Here is a 12581-nt window from a genome sequence, read left to right as displayed (position 1 = left end):
TATATATACATTGAAGCCTAAAAGTTCGAAGAAGATGTTACATCTCATACTCAGTGACCTAAAAACTATATATAGAATTTGTTCTATAATACAAACCAACTCTATGCGTTAACAAAGGATCGTGAACCACTTTGACTCAGATCGAAATGATGAGTGACGACCAAGTTCTCAAAATTTTTAGATTGATTGGAGTGACACAGGATATCTAATACCAGCAAATCATCTGTTTGTTTATTAACTTCGACAGTACGTTGATGTCGAGTAAAACTCACACCTTTGAGGCGTCGCCTGAAGCACGGTGAGAAATCCATAGGAGATATATAGCTTGAAGAGGGCCTATAAAAAATAGCCTGGTGTGGGTCCAGCGCGTCCCACGCCGTGTAATTCGGGGGTAGAAATAACACGACAGTTGCATTGGGAATACAAGAATCAACATATTGTAACGCAAGATTATACCTGTTTACGATGTTTGAGACTGTTTGCATAAAGAACTTCTTCGGACAACGAGAAATATGGAGTAGTCCGTTTGTTGGATTTTTTCCAATTTTAATATGTGTATTCCTATGTCTTCCTTCTCCATTCTTATTCAGTGGGGTAAAATAGACAAATGAATAATGAGAGCCGGAAACCCAAAGTCGGAGAGATTTAGCTAGGTTAAAGGTCTCGTTCACTCGTTATGCGGTACATCGTTCACTAGGTTTGAAGCACGGATCCGTGATATTCTATAGTGAGAAACTCACCAAGTCGATAATGATGCTAGACCTCTGCGCACGTTTCGTTAATTTAATCACCTATCCATCGAAAATTTTGGTAAATAAGATTGGTTTCGAGACAAAGGTGGGTTTTCTAGAGGATATCTTTGACTAGGTAGGCTGATTGGTGACATGAAGCCCTGCCTCTAAATGCAGATCAAACAAGAACGGGTCCATGCCATTGCCCGCCTCAGTGTCTTGAGAAACAGCATCTGTGTGAACAGTGCAGCGATACTACACCAATCTAAACAAATATATCTAGTTTGTTTTCCCATTGTGCTAACGTTAAGAATTGTTTCTAATGGCCGACATAGAACAAATACGGTCGATTTCGAATTAGAGCCATTTCACATATCCCTATAGGTTAGTTCAGTAGGCAAACACGTTACTACTACTACGGGATTACGGAAACAACCTGGTTCCTCCTAAATATCCTGTAAGCTTTAAAAAACGATTGTCATGATTAAAGATTCGTAAATGTTTTGTGAAATTAAAAAATTAGTGGAACCGTCAAAAGTGATTGCCCTTGAACTTCATCAAACTGTTTCTGTACAGCTACGAACTTTTTGCACATCCGAAAAATCTCTAAGTTATGATTCAAACAAACAGGGCCTTCAGCATAGGTAATCGGCCCTTCGCTGTCTTCACCGTCTTATGCAAAGCTTCGACAGTCAATTTAAAACAGCATTATTAAAAACTGTATAATTCTAAAAGTAAACTGAAACTGCCACCGCCACATGCCTGTTCCCAATCCACCCTGAATAAAGTTCAGTGGCCCATTCAACGAACTATTTGGAAAAACCATTTCGTCCGTTGCTGAAAGTTAAACATTTTTATAAGGCTGCATCCACTATTAACGGTGGCCTATTAGTACATTATCGATTGAACTTCCAATTTGTCTTGCAATACGCTAACTTATTGCTATGCCGAGAGCTATTTTCAACTGTCAGCCCGTTGCGTACCAAAATAGTCCTGTAGTTTAGCAGATATGTTGAAACTATTAACAAAACAAGTCTAAGGTCACGATCACGTACATTGTGTCATAGTACCTCTGCGTATCAGTTTGTACTATAAACAGAGATATAATACAGGCATTTCATTCAGACTCTGTAGCATGAATAAATCAACACACTGTTTTGTGGAAGCCTAGCGATACGGCAAGGCCTGAATGAAGGGTCAGCCACGTAACGTCTTCCTCCACGTCTTACGTTACGGCCGAGTTTGTTTTTATCCATTCTTCTTTCTCTGGACGTTTTTGCGCTTCTGTAGTACTATTTTTAAGGTAGAGATCTTTCTTAGATAAAAAGCTAATTTTCTTGCTTCTTTTATTTCCATAAATAGCCACGCCATTGGCTTGCCCCGATCATCAGAACGCGGTAGAAACGTTCCAAAGGCCTTCACATCCGTTCACTGGACGTGAGCGGATTATGTTCGTTTTGTAACACGTGTGTGTCTATTTATGTGTGTGTGTGTGTGTTTGTTAGAGGAGCTGAACGCGCGGTATATATGAAAAGCCCACAGATATGAGCAACGCCAGGCGATCCTTCCGATCTGTAAGAATAGGAGCGACACTGCCAACTTCATAAACGCTGGATTTGCGGGTTAGATCAGTCTGTAGACATGCCAAATAAACTTACTATCTGTACTGGGAAGCGATGTCGTAGTAAGTTCTGAAACTTCATTATATCGTCCCAAATGATCGCCAAAAAGTTTGCTAGGTAAAGGACGAACTAAGAAAAATGTTCTATTTTTAGGTGACGTCGACTTATGTCATATTGATACGCATCGTCGTGTTGCTCAGTAACGAGTCAAATATTCTGTGCATGGGCATCGTGGTAGGAAATCAGCTAAGGAACTAACTGATATCATGTAAGTTAGAAGTCAGTTTTTAAGTCAATATTCTGGATAGTAATAACGTATTGTTGGATGCCCCTGCAATATCCTATAGACTTAGTAATTCACAAAACTAGGCGCTGTTTCTGCAGCTGAAGGCTCACGTGTAGTATGAAGGGTATATCCGTTTACGGCAGTCCATAGGCATTTTTTAATTTCAACTAAATCCTCTTTACCACAATAAGAGTGTGGTAAAGCCAAAAACTACGCATGAGTCTGGTGTACGAAGTAAGACAGCAAAAATTTACAAGATTCTTCTTAAAAGAGGTCAATTAGATACTATAGCATTATTAGTAGTATTTATTTATGGTATTCGTGTGTCTTCGGTGTGAAGAAACGTGCAGTTAATGAGCTCGAGCTCATTTGCAACAGCGAATTTGCATGACTGAAGAATGACGAAAAGTCTTTATTTACTAATCGACGCATGCTAACATTGTGTAACCCATGAAAGGTACGACTCAAATGACCTGATCCTGTAAATCCTATCAAGTGCACTACTGGCTAAATCAAATTATTCGAAAGGTGATCGAGTTCAGCCACCTTAGCAAGTTCGTTGCCTGACGATAATTTGGAAAATAGATTGTCTACTTAGTTGGCCATTTGAACGGCCAGAAGCTCAGCTCGCGCCAATTAAGCCGCAAGAAACTACAACTGTTAAACATTTCTGACCAAGTAATCTCTGGCTACATATTGACATATTTTGTTGTTAAAAAGGAAGCTCAGAGACTATCATTGTTAAAATTGACACAATTTTCTAATAGGAAACAACTTGGCAAAAACGGCATGACATGAATTCAAAAAGATCGTTATTGCAGCGATTCAGCCAACGGTTAATTGGAAAAAATATTCATGTTCTGTTCTCTTGATAAAAGCTGTAAAATAACAAACGCCTTATTACGGAGAAAAAGCCCGAGTGATCAAGGATTGACCATTGCTAACAAACATAGGCAACAGAAAGTAAGCGTCATCTCATTTTCAGATTCGTTTGAAGCTCACTGAAGACGAGCGAAATCATCAGTCGGTCAGACACTTCATTCTTGCTTAAAGGTAACTGGAAGAGCTTTTATTTTGTAATTTTGCACGTAGTCAAATAGATACTTACGAGCCTACGCATGGGACCTGGAAAAGACGTCGCGCAAATGCTACGTTGCTGATCCGACGTAAATTTGCTTAGCTTTTGCTTCTCTCAAAAGACCGGGGCAATACTCATGGTATAGATGTATAACATTACGTTACGTCTACAAGCACTTTCTATGTGTATTTAGATATATCATGGCTTCAAATGAAGAGACATGAAGTTTCAGTTTATGACCCGAATTAGCTGTCTTCATCATAGTTGCTTGTACTCCATCTACAATTCTGCCATAGCTATGGATCCGTGCACTGCGTACACTTCATAACCACTCGTCTTCTCAATAGTGAAAACCACAAGCATACCCGAAAGCCTCGTTGCCTCAGTCGGACGTTTCTATGGATCGGTGCATACTCAACCGTCTAAATCCTGAATAGTCTTAAATTATTTTTAGGGAGAAATTGTGGTGCGCTGAGTGTTATGTAGTTAGTACACGCAACATAACATAGGCTTACCTTGCACTCCTAGACAAGTCATGCCCTCGGGGACTTCGCGATGCTCTTGCCTCAGGTGACATCAGATTGGGATATCAAGATTTTATGAATAATGTTGTAGCCCGATAAGTTTCACTCTGCACATATAGCGTAGGTCTCGTCAAAAAATTAGAGCTACACAGTTGCAAATAACGCTTATCAAGTGCTCGTGCTGGAATCATAGGCCGCACGCAGTATCTCATTCACGAATACGAACGAGGACCCTTGGCTCTATAAATTTTGACTGAGTTTATACTTTGCTAGTTAAACAATGATTTATTGTTTGCGGTCAATACCTGCTCAGTATAATTACCGTATCGATTGCATAATCAGCATCTCTCGAGTGCATTCTCACCGCTAAATAGATTTGCAGGTTGCGGTATCATAGTGACTGTTCATTAGGCCAACTGATACAGAACTAAGTATTGTATGATGATTACACGCGAACTATTCGATGCCGATAATAGGTCCTGTTTCGTGAAACAGTTGAATAGTGAACGCATACTGCTCAATCACCTAGGGTGAATTAAAAACCTTCGAGTTCAATACTACTTGATACTTTTATTTGAAAGTATACGACGAGCGATGTTTAACGCAGTAAACCACAATCTCGAGGCACACCAATTCGATACGATCAATTTCAACAGCGGCTTTGATCGCCAGTCAAGCCAAGGAGAATTGAGCAGAATGAGCACTTAAATGAGAAGCACCATACCCGAACGGAATAGCGTAATCGACGGGTGCACCATACCCGAGTCCGTATCCTACATGGCTAGCGATGGGAGCCGAGTTGAAGACGTGTTCGTTGATAACAGAAGAATACTGCCCGGTGGAGAGATCATAGGCACCCCCGGTTGCGGCCTTCAAAACGCTGCCGAAAATAGACCCCACAAGAGCGGAAAGAACGAGCACAACGGTCTACAACCAAAAAGAAGTTAGCCGATTGGAATCAAACGTGAACATTGGCACTAAGTTAAGTAAATGGCTATGCAGGAGTTTGCCGCTTGTTAAGACTCTCCTGTCTGTAAAATGTTCGGCCCATTGCTATAGCATCTACGTTAAAGGACACAGACATATTAATCAACTCGAATTGTTTGAAGAACTTAGATTAGTTTTTAGAAGAGCTGCTATCTACGTAGGTCAGGACAAACAGGCATAAGAACTTACAGCCTCCATGCTGACGGTTGTTCCACTAGCGATATGAATGAGAACCTCGATAGTGGACCCTATTTATACATGGCAGAAGCTAACAAGCAGAGAAGCGCATGCAAAATCCATACAGGAGTGGATCATCTCTCTTCACCAACGAGAAAAGAAGTACGAGGACTCTGACTTGCGAGGGAAATCTGTCTGTTGTTTACACGATATTTACATTTTGCATGGCGCTTGATCCCTCGTTGTTGTCGTTATCGTTGTCTTCACACGCTTCAGCCTCCCGTTGGCCTTCCGCTTTTCAGTGGGTATTAGCTTATCGTTTATATAAACATGGCGTAAGTGTGTATAAACGTGTTCGCTAATTATTCTGGACGCGACATGGTGCGTGTCCAATATAAATAGAGAGCCCAGGCGACGTCGGTCAGCCTACAAGCGACTGTGGTAGTCACCAGTAAATGCGGCGATCTCCTTAGCGGCGCACAAGCATCATTGGTTTACCTCCATACCTTCTCGGCTCTCTGATCGGATATTAACAAACAAGTGTTCCGAAGTTGAATCGGTGATGCAAGATGGCACGCCGAACCATCATTTTGTCGTTACGCTGAAAATCAATTCGACACCGGGAGTCGAACCCGTTACTGTCACTCTGTTGGCTCAATAGGTATATGAACTAGCTGCCTACACTAGCCATTATCGAAATTGATTTTGCCAATAATCAATGCGGCAGTGATTCAATAATGTTGGAACGAGGTTGATCACTAAATATGTTTGCTTTTTAGAGCGCAACGCTGGGTTAGGGAGCTTTGCCGGCTTATCTGATAGTGGGGCAGTCTTTCAGGTAATCAGTGAAGAAAATCTATCGTTTATATCAGAAGCAAGAAGTAGTACACACGGATTTAAGGACGACCGCATTCCAAAGGAAACGGCGCCGTCCTCAGTGCACAAGCTACCGATGCGAGCAGCATCAAAGGTCTATTAGCGCAACATAAAGATGTAATCGTTTGATTCTTCATCATACACCGTTCGAGATCGATTATAATAAACTACTACTATAATATATAAATAAACAGCTACTGAACTAATGCTGTTGTCAGACAGCGACTTGTAAAATAGGGAATAGTTTATGCAAGTAGATTATTATAGACCTTATGTAGCTTAATAAAGTGTGAGCAATTCTACTTGTCAAGCGCCGAAGTATGAGCATCTTTAAATAATTGAATTTATGTTTATCTTCACCCTTTAAAAACCGATGGGGTTCATTCTGTAAATAAACCCTTGTCTACCAAAAGCTATATGATATAATTGTTGTCGTGCGTTTCGCTTCTGCAAGCGCTTCTTGTTACGCCTGAATACACTTTTTGGAAATGAAGTATCCATCCTATGTCCTACTTAGTCGGGGTTATTTTCTGTTTACATGAGGACCATGAACTGAAATATCCAATTATTATAGAAGAAGCGGATAGTCATGGATGTAACGTTGTATTACCCCTCGGAAGATCTTTCCACAATGATGTCAATACTGCGTTGCGTAGCCTGGTAAAGGAGGATAAAAACAGAGCCCATAGAAAGCGGCTTTTTGCTAACAGGTGAGACCCCAATGACAAAGTTGCCCTGGGTCGTTATGTTACGTGATAGGAAGTTATGTTGTTCATACGAAAGGATCCAGTAAAATGGCCAGGTTAGCATAAAACCGGATACCGCATTCTGCATGGCCTCGTAACTAAAGAGCTCAACTTTGCGGAGTAATGAAAGATAGGTAGTTAGTCTAACAGAGCCTGCTAACAGGACTGACTCTCGCGGATTTCTTCTAGAGCCGAAAACACACATCGCTCTTAGATGGTCAATTCTAACATCACTATTGAGATTTATCCGTTTCGAGGTCAGTGCGAGATATCGCCAGTTTGCATATTCAGTATATTTATCAATCGAAACAACGATAGAAAAGAAGATTAACAAAAACTAGACATCAAAAACAATATAAAATACCTGTAATTTTTGCTCCGCCTGTGGCATACACAGTACGGGCCAATAGTATGTACGATACTCGTTACATAAATAAGCGCCATGACACCCCAATTACCGTCAAAGACATCACACCGAAAGAACAACTCAGTACGATACGAAGCTTTGCTTACTTGGTTAGTACTTAGCTTATTAGTACGTGTTACGGTTGAAATGGAAATTGCGCGTATCGGGGAATCGATGCGGATTTTCTTATTAATTTGTCCTTCGCGAGCCTTAACTTCTGACACCAAGTGAGTTGCGGTAACCACTACGTTGGCTCAATGTACAGGAAAAGGTGAACGAAGACGGACGAAAACAACAGATCGGTTCACTTACGCCATTGAGTGGGCTGAAAAACGCAAGCGGCTGCGTGTGAGTTTCGACCAACCGTAACTGTTCTGTTCTCCTAAGTAAGGTGAATAAAGTGATGTATGAAGCAGTTACCTACCAGGACATCTTAGACCCCAACACTAAAGGTCCGTAAAATAGTCTGCAGGGCGTATGGGAATGTGAGAGCACGCAATACGCTCTGTCTGACCTATCTAGATGCTTGACTACGTTCTCTACCTGGGTACAGTTTCATCCCTGCGACATTTAGGGAAAGCAACTGAGACGTTCATTGAGTTGGACACCGTTGGGGTTTTGCAAACGTTATTCCAATGTCGTTCAAGGCTCATTAACTATGTTGGGTTCCAACACACAAACATGATGACTGGGCACTGAAATGGGTGAATCCATAAAATCATGCGCATCGATATGCACAATCCGTGTTTATTTATAGCAGAACTACAACGAAACTGAACGAAAATCAATCTTCTAGATAATAATGGCCAAGTAACTAACATAGAAAAATGCAGCGACAACGATACCGACGAAGCGTTCGTTCCATTTAAAATAATACAACACGGTTTTACGTCACCATCGTTAAGACCGATAGTATATATGTAAAATAAAATTTATATACTTGATTGTTAAATAAAATCAAATTCTATTTAAAGGATTATATTTTTCATGAAATATGTATAGATAAAAGTTGAAGTATATGCGCCTCTAGACAAATATATACACTGGCACAAATTGATAAAAATTTATAACAAAAAGCAAGAATAAAGACTGTTTAGAATATCAGCGCATAAAATAAACAGAAACACACTTACCCATCTTAGTATGTAGTTGAGTGCAAGTAAATTATTGTTATATGTTTTAAAGCATAGTTTTTACTGTATAAAAGCGTATGCTATTTATATTGACAACGTAAATTTATACGTAAATAACGAAAAAATAATAATGTGAACAGAGAAAGGTTCACGTGTGTACACAAAAAGTAAATTTAGAATTTCTATATAAAATAACTATCACCGTTAACATACTATGTCTATTCAGAAAACCGGCTCTTACAAATATCGATTAATTTCTTTTCAATAAGTTTGTAGAAATAAAAACGTGTCTTTACTTTAAGCTCTACACATATTTATATATAAACGTGCATATTTGATGAATTAGAGACCAAGGTTGGAGGCGCTATTGGAGACAGTAGCGCCTCCAACCCCTGATTGCCCGAGCCAGCGCGAGGGGCATCGGGGGGCAGATACAATTTGGACTTTTAGATTTAAAGTTTTGTGCGATCTTAGAGGGTCCCGGAAAGGGGCGAAGTAATACAAGTCATCCATTACACTTTTAGTCCACTTTTAACTTTTCCCCCTGGCGGCTTCCATCAGTTTGGCATCAGTTTCCAGCTTTCCGATATCGCTTCTCCACCTTTCTAAGCCTTCGCGCGCAACGTCAGAGCATCAATTCGATCCTCCTCAGAAGACATCGATTTCAAGCCGATGTAATTAAATGATTCTTTTCATGTATTGTAATATACGCGTACATTGTGGTAAAGTTTGAATAAACCCGCCAGTTTACATATACACAATCATTTATCTTTAACAATCATTATCACGTTTAAGCTAAAATATATCACAATTGACCATGGAGAAATAATGAACGACGTCCAACAGTCAAATAACATACTGTTCAAAGACAGTTCGTGTATATACTTATACATTGTATATATATAAATACATACTTACACTAAATAGCCGAATCTGAAGCGGCAAAAACATTATCAGTTCCCAAATTAGTAATATAAGTACAGGACTTGTTCAGACTTTGCTAAGAGGTTGTTAGAGTAGTCAAATATCTAAAAGCTTGTGTCGGTACCCAGTGGGTGTTACTCACTCACAACTTATCAGGTCGATATTAACAAAGTTCGAACCACTTAAATGATGATAATTTGTTTTGACTGAAATATTTAAATTCACTGAGTTGGATTCTAAATTTACATCTATCTGCTATAGTGCGTTGTTTTAATCAATGCTTGTCTTAAGCAAAAGCCATCTTGCAATTCGGGTCCCTGCGTACCCACAATAATTTCTCGCAAATGAAAAAAAGCGCTTTATCACATTTACTATGAAATGCACGGCTGCGGGACCACGAGACATCATCGAGTGCAATGAACCCCCTGCTACTAGGCCGCTATTCGCTTCAGTAGAACCCTCATCTGCAGCACCCATCAGTAACCCCCTCAAAAGCGCGTCATTTGGCGTGCGACCAATTTCGAGTCAATGAATTATCTTTGTGAAATCATGTGTTAAAATAGATGACCAACAATCGTCTTGCGGTACCGACCAATGGGTGCCGATCCAAACGGACGAGGGAACTTGAGGGCAAGTGGGGGGTCGGAGGCAAAAATCATTTCTTCGTACGCGCTGACTAACAACTTCCTTCACCGTCTCTCACCAGACATCGTGCTCCGCGCTTTTGGCCATCCAGTTCGTCGTTGCTTCTCCTGGACTTCGGGCAAAAACCGCAACAATAAGAAGACAGCAACAAAGATTTCAAACGTCTTTGTCTGAAACAACCTGTTCGGCAACGAGATTCAACCCTCTGTAGAATGCGCAAAGGTTCGACTCTTCCCAGTGCCGCCAATGGTGGACAAGTTCGACGGATTCTTTGTCGATTCGCTCATATCCCCGTACTTGGCTTGGGGCATCTATGGGCTATTCGACCCATTTACAACTACAAAAATGATTAGAACACGACTGTCTATCGTAGCTTTGACGCCGTATGATTTTCCCAAATGGTATATCTACATATCTATCTATCTATCTGCTCCTTTTGTAGTCTACGACGGTCGAACATTCATTGAAAAGCTGAAGAAATGGCACCATTAGATTACATATTCAAAGGTGACACACATTCACCCGTTACGTTTTTTCATTGAACTGAGACCCCTCGAAATTGTAACTACCAGTCAATTTCTATTGCTTACATACGTAAAAATCAATTGAATACGCAAACTGTGACAAATTATGTTAAAACATTTCATTATTCCTCAATCGAAAAGGGACTTTTATAGCTAGCTAGTTTCAGTGGGCATAGTGTGCTTTGACCTTTCCTCCATTTTGAGTTCGTCCACGGGCCACCTATTCAATCGGTACTCATAGGCGGGGGGTAATTGAGCGTAATATTCGCTACTATGTGTAAAAAAATTTATTCATCTCAATTCTACTGGCATCGGAGATGGCAATTGTACTCGAAGGGCCCACTGTATCATCCGCGTTGTCTAAGTTATAATAGCTTGCCACGTATTGCGACAGCATAGCTTATCCTTTTAATAAAAAAAACAAAAAATTAATATTGATCCATCGTTGATTTTATCACACCGCGGAAAAAGGTCCACTACAGAACAAAAGTAACCAAAGTAGGGACTACGGCAACAATAGTAAGCTAATCAACGACGTTCTAATCAAATGTGTCACAGCTGGGCCCGCTTCGGAAAGCTAAAGTGTCCCAGAAGGTGGTTAGATCATAAAAACCGCTGTCATTTGTTGTCAATGGCCACTAATGGTATTCGCGAGTGTATTGTTATGCCTATAAGATGCCGTTCAGAAAATACGGGCCTAGAACTGGCCGAAGTGTGAGGATAAGGTCTCTCAAAGTCTAAACACTTTCAAAGTAAAGGGGGGGGGGGATACAGTAATGAAATTTGGTGGGATATTTCGGGCAGAATTATTAGATTACATTCAAATGGCGAGCAGCTTTTGTCCTAAATAAGTTACAGCTCCATAGACTGTATTTCGGTACAAGGGCATAGTTGTGTAGTTTTCGATGAAAAAGCTGACGGCAAAATATCAATGTCTGCATATACGTCCTTTTGCTTGTACGTTAGAAAGACTTGAGGCACAGCACAACGTATATTCTAAGGCCAGTAAAAAATATGATAACTAAAATTTTAGTTAATTTTCAGCTGTATTAAGCTACAACAAGGGCGGACCAATGTGTTGAGCAAGCCCTGGTCCGCCCTTGTTGTCCGCCCATCTCTGTAACCCAACAGAAGTAAATTTTACTCAAATGTACATCGTTCTCTGTTAACAAACAACGGCTGTGTATAAATAACAGAAGGTAAAAAGCTGTGACTATATATCTATTATAAAAACTATATTATATGAAAATCAATTACTTTTCTTTTTAGTTTCAGCTTATTTTAATTGCGAGAAAAGACAGGTAGGTAATTGCAAAAAAGAAAAAAAAAATGACACTTTACAGAATAACGTTTATAGTGAGGCAGAACATGAATTTCATGTTGATAGAATTTGTGGGGTGCCGAAATACCGCACAACAGGGATTCATGGCTTACCATCATATTCGCCTGAAGTTGACCTCATTCTGGTTGTATGATAGTGTTGTCTCAGCTCAAGAACGAGTCAAAAAGTAGAATCGCTGATGGATTTATTTAAACTTCATCTACACAACAGAGATGGCAATAGCAGTATTAAATAAATTATGGGGACCCTTGTCAAGTTTCATCGTAACAAATCTCAGAAAATTTACTAGAAACACTATAAGATGATTCGGTAAAGCAGAATTAACATACTGCGCTCGTAGGCCAGCATCTAGGGAACGCGTCTTTAAATAAAACTATCCATACGCCGATGACATCGACAAGATGTGGTTAATATTAACAGCAGAAAAATGATCGTTGACGGATTCCTATAGAGCAATCGATTGAACATAGGACTTCGCGAAGATTAGCAGCAGAGCTGTTGCATAGTAGCTGTACACTGGCACCGCAGACGCTGCTGCCGTTAGGGCTGGGGGCCGCTGGGTGTGGCGCACTTGAAGCGG

General features: G+C 40.2%; 1 long non-coding RNA gene across 2 annotated transcripts in view; it reads left to right on the top strand.

Annotated features, from left to right (window-relative positions):
- Positions 1–11867, top strand: part of LOC147757399 (uncharacterized) — a 15832-nt gene extending 3965 nt beyond the window's left edge. For both annotated transcript variants that reach the window (XR_015321689.1, XR_015321688.1), the window contains 3 exons: positions 2507–2621; positions 3625–3692; positions 10197–11867. This is a non-coding gene — a long non-coding RNA (uncharacterized LOC147757399). The remainder of the gene's footprint in view (positions 1–2506; positions 2622–3624; positions 3693–10196) is intronic.
- The last annotated feature ends 714 nt before the right edge of the window (positions 11868–12581 follow it).

Source organism: Varroa destructor, unplaced genomic scaffold (genome assembly GCF_002443255.2).
Source record: "Varroa destructor unplaced genomic scaffold, Vdes_3.0 BEIS01000002.1, whole genome shotgun sequence".
Taxonomy (NCBI): Eukaryota; Metazoa; Arthropoda; class Arachnida; order Mesostigmata; family Varroidae; genus Varroa; species Varroa destructor.
This window is presented reverse-complemented; position numbering and strand designations above follow the sequence as displayed.